Source organism: Schistocerca piceifrons, chromosome X (genome assembly GCF_021461385.2).
Source record: "Schistocerca piceifrons isolate TAMUIC-IGC-003096 chromosome X, iqSchPice1.1, whole genome shotgun sequence".
Lineage (NCBI taxonomy): Eukaryota > Metazoa > Arthropoda > Insecta > Orthoptera > Acrididae > Schistocerca > Schistocerca piceifrons.
The window spans coordinates 813,846,804-813,859,559 of record NC_060149.1 but is presented as its reverse complement, the minus strand read 5'-3'; the positions used below and the strand labels follow the sequence as shown (position 1 = coordinate 813,859,559).

Below are 12,756 nucleotides of genomic sequence, written 5' to 3'. Positions count from 1 at the left end.
CATAGTGCTCAGAGCCATTTGAACCATTTTTTGTTCCGGTTGACCTCATTCCGTACAGGTAACATTCCGTGGCGCGTCCAGAGATCTTTGGCCATTTAGTGTATTTCCATTGTCTGTTGGAGACCTAAGGTGTTTACCTCCAGTACTATTCTACAAAAATGAAATGTAATTAAACATTTTATTTTCTGAGCGCTGTCTCCGAAATTTCAGTGATGAGACTTCATCATTGTGTTGCCAGCAGCAGCGTGGGAATATGTCGCCTGCAGTTGCGAGCCGGCACTGTGTCGCTGTCCACTCCGACACTGCCGTAATCTGTAACACAGCGCTACAAAACATTCACACCCACGCCGCTTGCATGGATATGGACATTTAAAAGCGACAGAGCTCTGCTCCATATAATGGTCGACAGCATTTAAATTGTTCTAAAGTTTTTACTAGCAGACAGAGAAATAGATATAGCAAAAACTGGTCTTGGTGCAGGAAAATTTAGGCAGAATATACGTTCTAGGGCTTCGATACCTGGACTCTATCTTGAGAGCTACTTATCTAAGAAATTCCATAGATGATATGTTCTCACTGACATCTAAAATATGATGGAAGCGTTAATTTTAAGCTAGAGGCATCTGTTCTAAAGAAAAAAAAAGACAGGAAATTGGGTAAACTGGATAGAAAATAAAAACCTCTAAGGGACATCTGGAGAAAAATAATAGGTGAAATGTAAAATAAAACAAAATACTTAATAATTCGGAGGTCATGACACAGCACATAGTATTACTTTTTGGACATCTCTTACAAGTGAACGAGAGCAGACTAACAAAGCAAACAAAAAATGACCCGTATATCAGTAAGTTATCAGCAGTGAAGTGTATCACAGAAATAAGGACAGAACTAGAAATAAACTGTACCAAAGATTGAAACTAATTTGATACCTCGTAAGGGCTAAATAGAAAGTCTAGAGAACAACTAAAAATAGGAAATCAATCACAACATGGAAGAAAGAAAGAAAGAAAGAAAGAAAAACTGAAAGAAGACATTGTCAGAGGAAGAAATGTTAGGAAGTCTGTAAAAAATAGGAATCAACTAAGAAAGGATAGGCATTTATGTTGGTGAGTGACTTACTTTGGTCAATAAGAACGTAAAATCAGATTTCCTTTTCATGTTAATTATTTTACCCCACGAATGTTTTCCAGCACTTGACTGAATTTTTTTTTTACGTGGAACAGTTTCAGTTATTTAACTGGCACAGTCCGAGTAAGAGACAAACAATAAACTTCTCCAGCTAATCATACATTTGTTTTTGGCTGTAACATGAAGGTCTCGAATGCCGCTGACTCACGAGTCGCTCGTCATATAGAATCCTTCACAAAAGTTCTGGCCAGATTATTCATTAGAAATTCTCTCAAAGTTTCGAATGAATATTTTACATATTGCGGGTGTTGGGATGTGTTTGCACTCCAAGTTAAGAGCCGGCCGTTGTTGCTGAACGGTTCTAGGCGCTTCATTCCGGAACCGCGCTGCTGCTACGGTCGTAGGTTCGAATCCTGCCTCGGGCATGGATGTGACTGCTGTCCTTACGTTAGTTAGGTTTAAGTAGTTCTAAGTCTAGGGGACTGATGACCTCAGATGTTAAGTCCCATAGTGCTCAGAGCCATATGAACCATTTTTTCCAAGTTAAGAATAATCAAGAACTTTAACTTGCGTGTTTGCTGATCTGTGTGTATAAACACATTAAGTTGGTTAATTTTACTCCCGTGAATGTCTAAAATAAAGTAATTTTGGTTATAATTGTACTACATTCCCTCTTCTCAGCCTGAGATGATTAACATGTTCACGCTGGCGTGTGCCACCATTGTCTCGCGCTCGACTCTGCCAATAATGCAACTAGCAGTACACTATAGTTCAATTCTTTTATCTTGGCGGCTCGCGCATGCCCGCCCAGACGCGGGAGATTGCTGCGTTGCCAGTTGCACACGACGCACGCGCCAAGAGAAGCAGCGCCATAGTAAAGCATAGTTCGCAAGCTTACGTTTAGGGGGGAGCGCGCAGTTCATTAAGTAAAGCCACCACGGCCGCATTAACCCTTTCGCTGCTACAGAGACGTGCTCCCCGCATTCCGCGCTGTGGGCTATTTTGTCACTGCACTGCTCGCCTGTGCTGACACATGGTGTTCCGACTGCTTTGACACTCTTATCATTCGATTCCACAAAAACTATTTGGCCCAAAAATTAGATTTTTACACATCTCCTTGACTGATACCTTCCCCCCATAAATGACTTAATTTTGTTTCGATGTTCAACGCAGTTATTATGCAGCATTAAATATAGTAAACCATTGCACGAAATTTTGAAGAGTTTGCAGAGGTAAAAGTCCATAGAGTATACTTTCCATATGGTCGATTTTAGTTGCCACAATGTTGAGAATGAAATGTGGACAAGATACCCAAATTTCATATAAAATTTACTGTATAACAATACCTCATTTAATGTAAGTACGACATAGGTGTCGTATGTAATATTGAGAAATATTCCGTCTTTCGCGACTGTAACAAAAGTTTTATTTACACTGGGCACGTTTGGCTTTATTTTAAAGCACTTCAATCAATCAAAAGGAAGTAGACAAAATACATTAAACAAAACTGTGGGCTTACAAAAACATTAGGACATGAATATACCGTCTATCAGTGAAGTGCTCTGAGCTATGTCAAATGTAATTTTTGTGTGTGGCACACACAAACAGCATTTATTTGCTGAAACACTGATCAGCAGACACAAACGCTGAATATTGTGTTATCGCAGCACAAAACTACGAAAGGTGACTTGGCAATGGAGGAAACAAAATATGCCCATTGAAGATGCTTCGAAAGAGAGAAACGCGTCTGGTCTAAATAAGTCGCTTATTACAGTTGCAGAAGAGGAATATATTTCAATACCATTGGTAAAACTGCGACTGTGGAACAAAAACAAGAAAGAGAACATGTGTACCATTGTGTATGTGCCATACCTTTGATTGATTGAAGTGCTTTAAAATAAAGCCAAACGCGCCCGGTGTAAATAAAACTTTTATTACAGCCGCGAAAGTCGGAATATTTCTCAATATTACATACGACACCTATGTCGTACTTAAATTAAATGAGATATTGTTATACAGTAAATTTTATATGAAATTTAGGTATCTTGTCCACATTTCATTCTCAACATTGTGGCAACTAAAATCGACCATACGGAAAGTATACGCTATGGACTTCTACCTCTGCAAACTCTTCAAAATTTCGTGCAATGGTTTACTACATTTAATGCTGCACAATAACTGGGTTGAACATCGAAACAAAATTAAGTCATTTATGGGGGGAAGGTATCAGTCAAGAAGATGTGTAAAAATCTAATTTTTGGGCCAAATAGTTTTTGTGAAATCGAATGATAAGTGTGTCAAAGCGGTGGGAACACCATGTGTCTGCACAGGCGAGCAGTGCAGTGATGACAAAACCGCGCACAGCGCGGAATGCGGGGAGCACGTGACTGCAGCAGCGAAAGGGTTAATGAAGAGACAAAGCACTAGAAATTTCAAAAAATTGCATTCAAACGAATAAAATTCATGAAGTAAGACACTTCGATATTGTTTTTAAATAAAGAAAATATTTAGCTTCGCCCAAGGTTTTGAACTCTTTTCCTTTCGCTTCCTAACCCAACGCCTTAACCATTACGCTAGCGCAGCTCGTCCTGCAATGTACCTCCATAAGGACTATAACAGTTCACGCAAAATTCTGACAAACACTGTTGGTATGCCTATGAATTACTCGCACTTCGTCGAAGTACAATAGGAAAGAAACAATTACCGCTGTTCTTTATTGCGAAAAAGCGGTTCGTGAGATTGATACAAACACTTTTCCTTGCTATCGCCTGAATAAGGAGTCTTATTGCTTGTTTGGTTTAATTAATTAATAGAATATGAATCAATTGGTATAAAGAATGGTTTTTCCAAACTTTCTATAAAACAAAGTCTGCTATCAAGACATTGCTTTTGTTCTATTACTTTATTTATGACTGAACGTTTCTAAAACTGAAGACACTCGTCCCTGCTCTGTTCTGCAGTCGAGATCTGGCAACATCGTTCTCTGTTCATTGGCTGACTGTATTTTGTGACGTCAGATGCGCAGAACGAACCTAAACTCGGCCGCCAACATAAATGACGCGCACTATAGTGTGTGTTGTACAGACCAACATCCAGAAGCAACGAACAGCTGTGAATATGCTTCTGTGTCATCCTTCAACGAGAGAGCTTTTAAAAAATGTGTGAATTTCTCAGGGACCAAACTGCTAAGGTCATCGGTCCCTAGACTTACACACTACTTAAATTAACTTATGCCAAGAACAACGCACACATATATGCCCGAGGGAGGACTCGAACCTCCGGCGGGAGGGGCCGCGCAGTCCGTGACATGGCGCCTCAAATCGTGCGGCAACTCCACCCGGCAAGAGAGCTGTCTTCACAGAGGAGGTATTACATACTTTGCTATCCATAAGGTGTAAAATTATTTTATGTGACCTCTCGTTGTTTTAAAAGAATACACTTATGGCACTTTCAAAATAAAAAGTCAAAGTGTGGAAACAGTAGTGTAGGGGGATTTGAATACGACCACCACCTCACGGAGAGAACCAGGAAAAGCAATACCTTCGGATGAAGGAAATCATGAATACGCGAGGCGACCCACAGCGAGAAACACAGTTCACAGCGCCAGCGTCAACGTGTTGAAGTTTTAATAATGGTAAAGAAAACTGTAGTTCACAGACAATTTGCTTTAGTTTTGTTCCAAACATTTCTGAGATCAGGGTTTGAGTTCCCATCCTTGTCATTAGATAGTGAGAACAACCTAAGATTGAATACGATAGTGATGGATTGCAAAAGAGCTATCCCAGCATTCGCCTTACACGATTTATGCAAATTTCAGAAAATCGCTCCAGAATGTTAATTTCGTGTCTTAAGCAGTCCGACAATTCACTCTCTTACTCAGCTCGAGGATAATATAAGATAGATGAACAAATTTCATTCTACAATACCATAACACTTTCAACAGATTATCAGACAGGTGAATTTTAAAATCACAGAAAATACATATACGCAAAAAAGCAAGCCACAGTAATATGAGCCAAGCTATAGGTGTAGGTGAAGGTGAAGGGATAAGCTCCTACATTTGATGACCCAAACCTGTAAGTTAGAGGATAACAGCGTGGCAAACAAAACATCGAATCAATGTCTGTGGGTGGACAAGCGAGGATTTGTAAAACGAGCGACGTCGTGGAAGTGAAACGAAGAGCGGCGTAAATGCATGTGATACAGGCATCCATCCGCGAGACATGCAGCTGTTATGCCACTGTTTTTAAAATACTTTTTACTCCTCCACAGATTCAGCTGAGGAGCCAGCACCTTCTCAAACGGAGATTAAAACCACTGACACTGTTCTGTTCGTCATGTCTTAACATTCATTCGAGTACTAGCGCTGCTTTTCGCTCTTGTCCGTTGCTTTATCGAACAAGACTAAATTTAAGTGCATACAGTTCTGAGAGTACAACAAACTTCCTATTATCGTGCTTTCCTCTAAACGCCAACACGTTACAAATAAGGCTATTCGCACTACTATGATCCTGCATAGACGTTTGTTGACCACAACTGTGATTGAAATTCATTATGTGCTGGCATGATTGCGTTTAATCGTTATCTGCGAGAACCGTTTCCTACATTTTTACTTCCATTAAGTCAATCTGCTACGATAAGGCTACCGAACAGTTTTTTTTTCAGGGTGACACATGCCCTAAACCTATCTTGTAAATTCGTGATGCTTATTCTCTCGATCTGTGATGAGCACTCAGTACTTCCTGTAAGCAATCAGCTTCTACGTATGATTTAAAAAATATTTGTTCTAGTGTTCTAGTTAACATCGGATAAAAATTTTGTGCTATAGCTAGCTATATTTGTGTTTGGTTTAATGTGCAAGTATTGTGAGCTAATTAGATATCAACGTACCCGTGGAACAATGCACTAAAATTTTTTAATGATCTTTCATACTTTTAGGATGAATTGAATCGTTGCAGGTGGATGTGACAGCTTATGTTTTGTATATTTAACAGAGACTGGAAACAAAGCGTAACCACGTAAGTAATACGCTGCAAAATATCTCTTTAATTGTTGGAATTTTTGCTTCATGTTTTGTCCTTAATGTAATTCCTTTGCCCTGTTTTCGTTTTGTATCTGCACTAAATCTACACTCCGCAGGCCACCTTGCGGTGTGTGACAGAGGGTACTTCGTGTACCTCTGTCGCTCTCCCCTTTTCCTGTTCCAGTTGCGGATGGTTCGCGGAAACGATTGTGCTGATAAGCCTTCGTGTGGGCTCGAATCTCTAACTTTATCTTCATGAGCCTTTCGAGAGATATACGCAGAGGGAATCAATATATATGTTGACTCTTCCAGGAAGTACGCGCTCGGAGCTTTAACAGTAACCCACAGCGTGATGTTCTTCTTTAGAACTTCTCTGTCAGTCCTGTCTGGTACGGATACCATACTGACGAGCAATATTCAAATATTAGTCGAGTAAGGGTTTTGTAAGCTCCCTCCTTTCTTGACGGACTACATTTTCTGAGGATTCTTCCAGTGAATCTCAGTCTGGCATCTGCCTCTCCTGCGATTAGTTTTATGTTCCACTGTAAACCACTCCGTACGCAAATTCCCAGATATTTTATGGAAGTAAGTGCTTATAGTGATTGTTCCGCAGTCGTGTAATCAAACAGTAGTGAGACTTGCCATACAAAAGAGGCCAAAATTAGTGGTCTTTGAATTTGTGAATAACATAAAAGCCGACATTATGACTATGCAACCAGTATTTAGCAGCGTTTCACTTATTGGTAGGTAACTTACTGCGCAATATGTAGACTATCTAGAGAACCGTTGAATCACATTGACACAATTGATCTTCAAGTAAATGAAATTATTTTAAAAGTAAAACAGTTCTGCGAAACCCTGATGAGGAAGCTGCAGATCTAGCATACAATTAACCGAAATTTACGCAGACTGTTAAATAATATATCGTAATCACCCAGAACCCTGGATGTTGTCTGACGGTTCCGGCGTAAGTCTGGAGTTTCAGACGTTTGTCAATGTAGCCCTGCTTTCTTGAAACTGATGCTAAGGATCGCTGAACCTCTTTTTGAATTAACGATGCTGTCTCAACGTTGCTGAGATCGACATTCAATGCTGCTGCTTCCAGCTGTGTGAGTTCATAATTAATAGACATCACATGCCCTTCTATCTTTTCTCTTACTAGCCCTACCTGCCATACTAGCAATGCGAGGTCCTAATGATCTTCTACGATTGTCGCCGGCCGCGGTGGTCTTGCGGTTCTAGGCGCTGCAGTCCGGAACCGCGGGACTGCTCCGGTCGCAGGTTCGAATCCTGCCTCGGGCATGGATGTGTGTGATGTCCTTAGGTTAGTTAGGTTTAAGTAGTTCTAAGTTCTAGGGGACTGATGACCTAAGATGTTGAGTCCCATAGTGCTCAGAGCCATTTCTTTCTACGATTGTCATTGTTACGACATTCGGAAGTCTGTCGAACGTCTTTCAGCGTGATCTTCTATTACTTTATAGGCAGCGCTTGCTCTGTAGTGGTTCTAGCCTTCAAAAGGAGCGCTTGATCGACGTCTACTGCAAAGTCTTTTATTAGCTGTTAAATTTTGTAGGCATTCGTCATACTCGGATTCACTGCATGGTACAGTGCCAAAACAATCTTTGTATACGACTGTGTCGCGTCTGCTTGGCTTTGAGCAATGTTCTTCACTTTTTCTTCGGATATGCGGAATTATAAAATATTTTATTAATTTCAATCTGAAATTTTTGAGATCCGTTTAGACCGGCCAGTACATTCAGAAAACACTGCTGGATTCAAGCTTCATCTGACTCACTGCCGATGTCTTTCTATAAGTCGGTTTGATGACAGTTTGCCCCGTCTTGATGTACTGCTTGTATTGATAATGACATGGCCCCACTCTGGATGCGAAATTTGCAGTAACATAATAAAGACATGGAAACATCTACATATTTTATCATAACTTTATCTTGGAACTCTTCCATTTGGTCCGTGTCTGCACAGAAAAAAACAGAAATATGAAAATTGTGAATCCTCCTTGAAGCAAAACACTTATTGTTATTTATTTACTTATTTACTCTCCAAATTAGTTTCAGCGACAAATATCGCCATCATCAGTGGGTTCTTCAAAAAGCATGCAGAAAATAGCATAGCTATAAAACACTATTAATTAAATTTGTACTGTTTGTTTTTTAAATATTTTTTTCTGTCTATACTGCCATACAACTTTATTTATTTTACGTTACAGCATGGTTTTGTGCATTGTAGATGACATGATGTATGCCAAGAAAAACGACAACAGAAAAATCACAGAATATATGCAGCAAACAGCGACAACAATTCTTAAAACAATGCTGTAAAGTACAATAAGTAAGGTAGTATGGAAGTATCCACAGAAACCATATTTAAAAAACAAACAGTGCAAATGTAATAATGTGTTACAGTGTTTTATAACCATGCTACTGTATTTTCTGAATGTTTTAGATTTAGAGACCCACTGATGATGGCCATATTTGTCGCTGAAACTAGTTTGGGGAAAAAATAAGTAAATAAATAACAAAAAGTATTTGGCAATAATGCGGATTCACAAAGCCCAGCGCGACTGCTACGATCGCAGGTTCGAATCCTGCCTCGGGCATGGATGTGTGTGATGTCCTTAGGTTAGTTAGGTTTAAGTAGTTCTAAGTTCTAGGGGACTGATGACCACAGCTGTTAAGTCCCATAGTACTCAGAGCCATTTGAACCATTTTGAACCACAATTCCCATATATGTTATTATATTTCTGTCACAAAACATAAATACAATATAAAATACTTATATAGAACAGATAAATACGAAACAGAATTAGCGCCTATTTCACTGGACCCAAACGCGACTCAGTAATTTGCGTTGTGGTGGGGGGTCATGAAACGCTGTCTCACCTCTTCTCGGGGTCAGCGGTATGTGCATGTGTGACCAGCTGATGTGATGTTGGCGTGTTGTGTTTATCTCACACGAGGCCTCTTTTGGTGTTGTCTGGCAGGCAACAGAGCTCATCTTTGTGTACCCAGGGTTCTGATGCGGCGTTCAGAGCAGCTTAACTTTTTTCTCGTCCCGTGCATCCTGCCCAAGTGCTCTTAAGGCAAAAACGCCGACCAGTGGCCGACGCAGTGTTATCCTTCGCCGTACGTGGATACTCGCTGACTTCCCACACACTCACGCCATGTGTTGTCTGCGGTGATTAGGCAGTAGAGGCAGTGTCAATGTTACACTGTTTGGAAGCTAAGAGACGTGGAAAATGCAGTCAGAAGTTTAAAGCATCGGACCGCAAGGAAGACCGTGGGACACGGAATGAAAACTGAGGATGTAAGAAAGTGACAATAGATTTAGGAACACATGCAGTGATCCAACACAGTCTGAAAACTGAATCGAAAATAGGCTCACAAGCTTCCGTAAGGCGAAGGCAGAATGCTGTATGCGAAACAGGATGTAATTCACTTAGCATATCACATGCTTATCTTCTGAAAGGATCTTCTGTTGAACACTTAAGTCGTCTCAGAATGAACTCCCAATCATCTCGGAATTATAGTTTTGCAGTGTCAACTCCGAGTGATCTCTGAAAGACTTCCGAAAGACAGGATCTGCTCTGATCTCATCATACTTCCATACTGACCGACTGAATGATCCAGCTTCAACTGAATAATTTAGCTACCCTCCAGTTGATTGATCTGACAGATTGAATCCCCAGGCTGCCCCTGCCCAACAATTTTGTTCATTTTCCCCCGTTCTATCCTTCATGGCGCTCCCATCTTCGTACAGGCTGATCCTGTTTCGAAAGCGCAGTGGGAGACGGCTAGAATACAACATGGGAACTCCCGCATTCTCCTCGCGATGTTACGAGTTCCGGCACTCCACGCCACTGGTCGCTACTTCCCTAGCTGCTTACCATGCAGAATTTTGTTGTGAAAAACGCTGAGAATTCCTACAGGTGCATCCCTGCATTCCTTATCTGTCGAGAAGGCTGCAACCCAGCAATAAGACTATCTGCCACGGGACGGGAAAGGCTTTATTCATTCGCTCAGGTATCGTAGATACTCGATACTCGGCAGCGTCCCTTAGCTGCGAGTCAGCCTTCAAACGGGTTACCCCTTTAAGGTAGAAGCAAACATTTCAGGTAAACCGTAACTGTCCGTCTACTGTGACTTTTGCGGAAGTCTCACCACGTCAAAGCGTGGCGTAAGTGGAGCCCTTTAGTTCTGAGCCTGCGGCAGCGAAGTATTACACCTTACTGGAGCCACGGCAACGTCTGTGTAATAGGAATCTAGCATCGCCATCGAACTGTCTCACGTATATTCCAAAATAAGTACTACTTACAAGAAAAGGGTCATCAGCAAGAACTAACACTTCACACTGATAGATCGTTTGTGTAACACACATAAAACTGTATGAGCTGAACTGCCTGCAATACCAGAGAGTGTTCCTCTTTACACATGCAAAGAATGTTCTAGCAAATTCCAATATTGCGTCAATACCAAAGTCCAGAACCTTCCAGAAATCACGACTGTTAAATAATACCAGGAGGTAGCAATCGAACCTATAACCCATAACTCGCTAATCAGCAACTATAACCCCGACTGCACGGTGGATGACATTCATTGCACGGTAATATTACTAATAAATGGACCATCTTCAGTAGTTTCGTTTTCAACATCAAAATGTTTCCTGGTGCCAGACACCATTTTGATAACTTTAATATTATTTTCCACACGACGGGTACCGGGAAATAATTCCCATTGTCAAATACATTTTGTATTTACCTAATCATGTTTTTCGCTTTCTATACAGGGTGGTCCATTGATAGTGACCGGGCCAAATATCTCACGAAATAAGCATCAAACCATAAAACTACAAAGAATGAAACTTGTCTAGCTTAAAGGAGGAAACCATATGGCGCTATGGTTGGCTCGCTAGATGGCGCTGTCATAGGTTAAACGGATATCAACTGGGTTTTTTAAAAATAGGAACCCCCATTTTTTATTTCATATTCGTGTAGTACGTAAAGAAATATGAATGTTTTAGTTGAACCACTTTTTTCGCTTTGTGATAGATGGCGCTGTAACTGGATAGGAGAAATAAGGAAGAAACTAAAGCAATGTAGTAAAGGAAGACAAATTATTCGTTGCATATTATGTTCGTTGGTAACAATATGAGGTGCACGCAGACGTCTAGGCAGCGCAGTATTTCTGTCATGATGCGTACCTGAAGGGCAGCATCGCCTAGTAGCATGCCGGACCGGAGAGTACAGCACGCAGTAGACGATGCTGTATCTGGACGCGATGTGTCAGGAAATCATTAAGTAGATGATTACGTGAGAGGTTTTGTAGATTCCGTAATGATTCTTCGTCTCCTCTTTCTTATCTAGTGAAGTCTGATGACCACTGGATGATTGAAACCGATTGCGGCGCTTAGAATGTTTTTGTAGTCTTTGAACTCTACTTGGTATTTTTGCCGTTGCTCCAATTTGTTGTTTAAAACTGGTCATAGTGTTCTCTTTTTCAAGAGCATTTCAATCTTTTCGAAGAGATACTTATTCTGTTAATGATTGTTCACATACTTCGTTCTGCTATGTCGTTTTCTTAGTCTTGTCTGACACAATCGTTTTCTGTGCTACAGCGTTGATTGGTGATTTTATAAAATTCTAATGCCAACTAACTGTTATTTTAATTTAGTCCTGAAATTTTTCTATTACTTCTTGAGAATTCATTTGTGTCGTATGTTTTAATGCTCACCATATTTCGTTTTGTGAGGTTCCAGAAAGCACAGGCAGCTGAGAAACGAATTTTCTAATTATTGAAATCAGGGTTGCAAACTACAGCCCGCAACTAAAAAGTTGATAATCGATCGTGGACCTTTACAGCGGCAGCTAATCGATCCAAAAGCGACAAATAATTAATATAAAAATCAGATAGCATATGAGGAACTAATACTAACTCCCACGATTATTTGAAGCGACAGTTGAAAACACAATGTTTTGTTACAAAGATAAACTTACATATTAAACCTGTCCATCTGACGTCACATGGGGCAACAGACACAAATTCCTAAGGTTTGTGTGCCGTCTTTATCACGTTTTCGTTGCATTTCCATATGCTGCTCACTATTATTTCACCGTCACAGAGAAAAACGCATATGTGATTTTAATAACGCTCATGGATCACAATATCTACTAGGAAATAATTGGGACAATAATAGTAATAATTTCGTATAGATCATTGCCCTGGTGCAAGTCTTTCTATTAGACACCACATCGACGACTTGTAGCCTGTGGTCCAACCGAAATTCACTCCCGCGATCTCTCGGTTTCCAGGCACGCGCTTCACCTCTAGACCATCAGATCCGACATGCTGTTGTGATCATTCACGGTACTGTTCTGTTATCTTGAAAGAATATGGATATTGGAAAAAGAAACACTGAATCGTTCAGCAGCAAAGGAATTCGCGAACGCACAGTTATTTTTAAAGTATCCTATGTTTCAATAAGGTAACAATGACGAAATTTTCTGTGTAGGAGACCTCATTTGCAACGACATCGACCTCCGTCATGGTCCAACCTAAACCGACTACAGCCCAGTTATTAGCGGAAAACAT

At 40.5% G+C, this 12,756-nt stretch overlaps 1 protein-coding gene across 1 annotated transcript in view; it reads left to right on the top strand.

Moving 5' to 3' along the window:
* The window catches only part of LOC124722723 (GTPase-activating Rap/Ran-GAP domain-like protein 3), a 346,637-nt gene that overhangs the window by 60,057 nt on the left and 273,824 nt on the right, over positions 1–12,756 (top strand). The gene's annotated exons all lie outside the window — the stretch shown is intronic.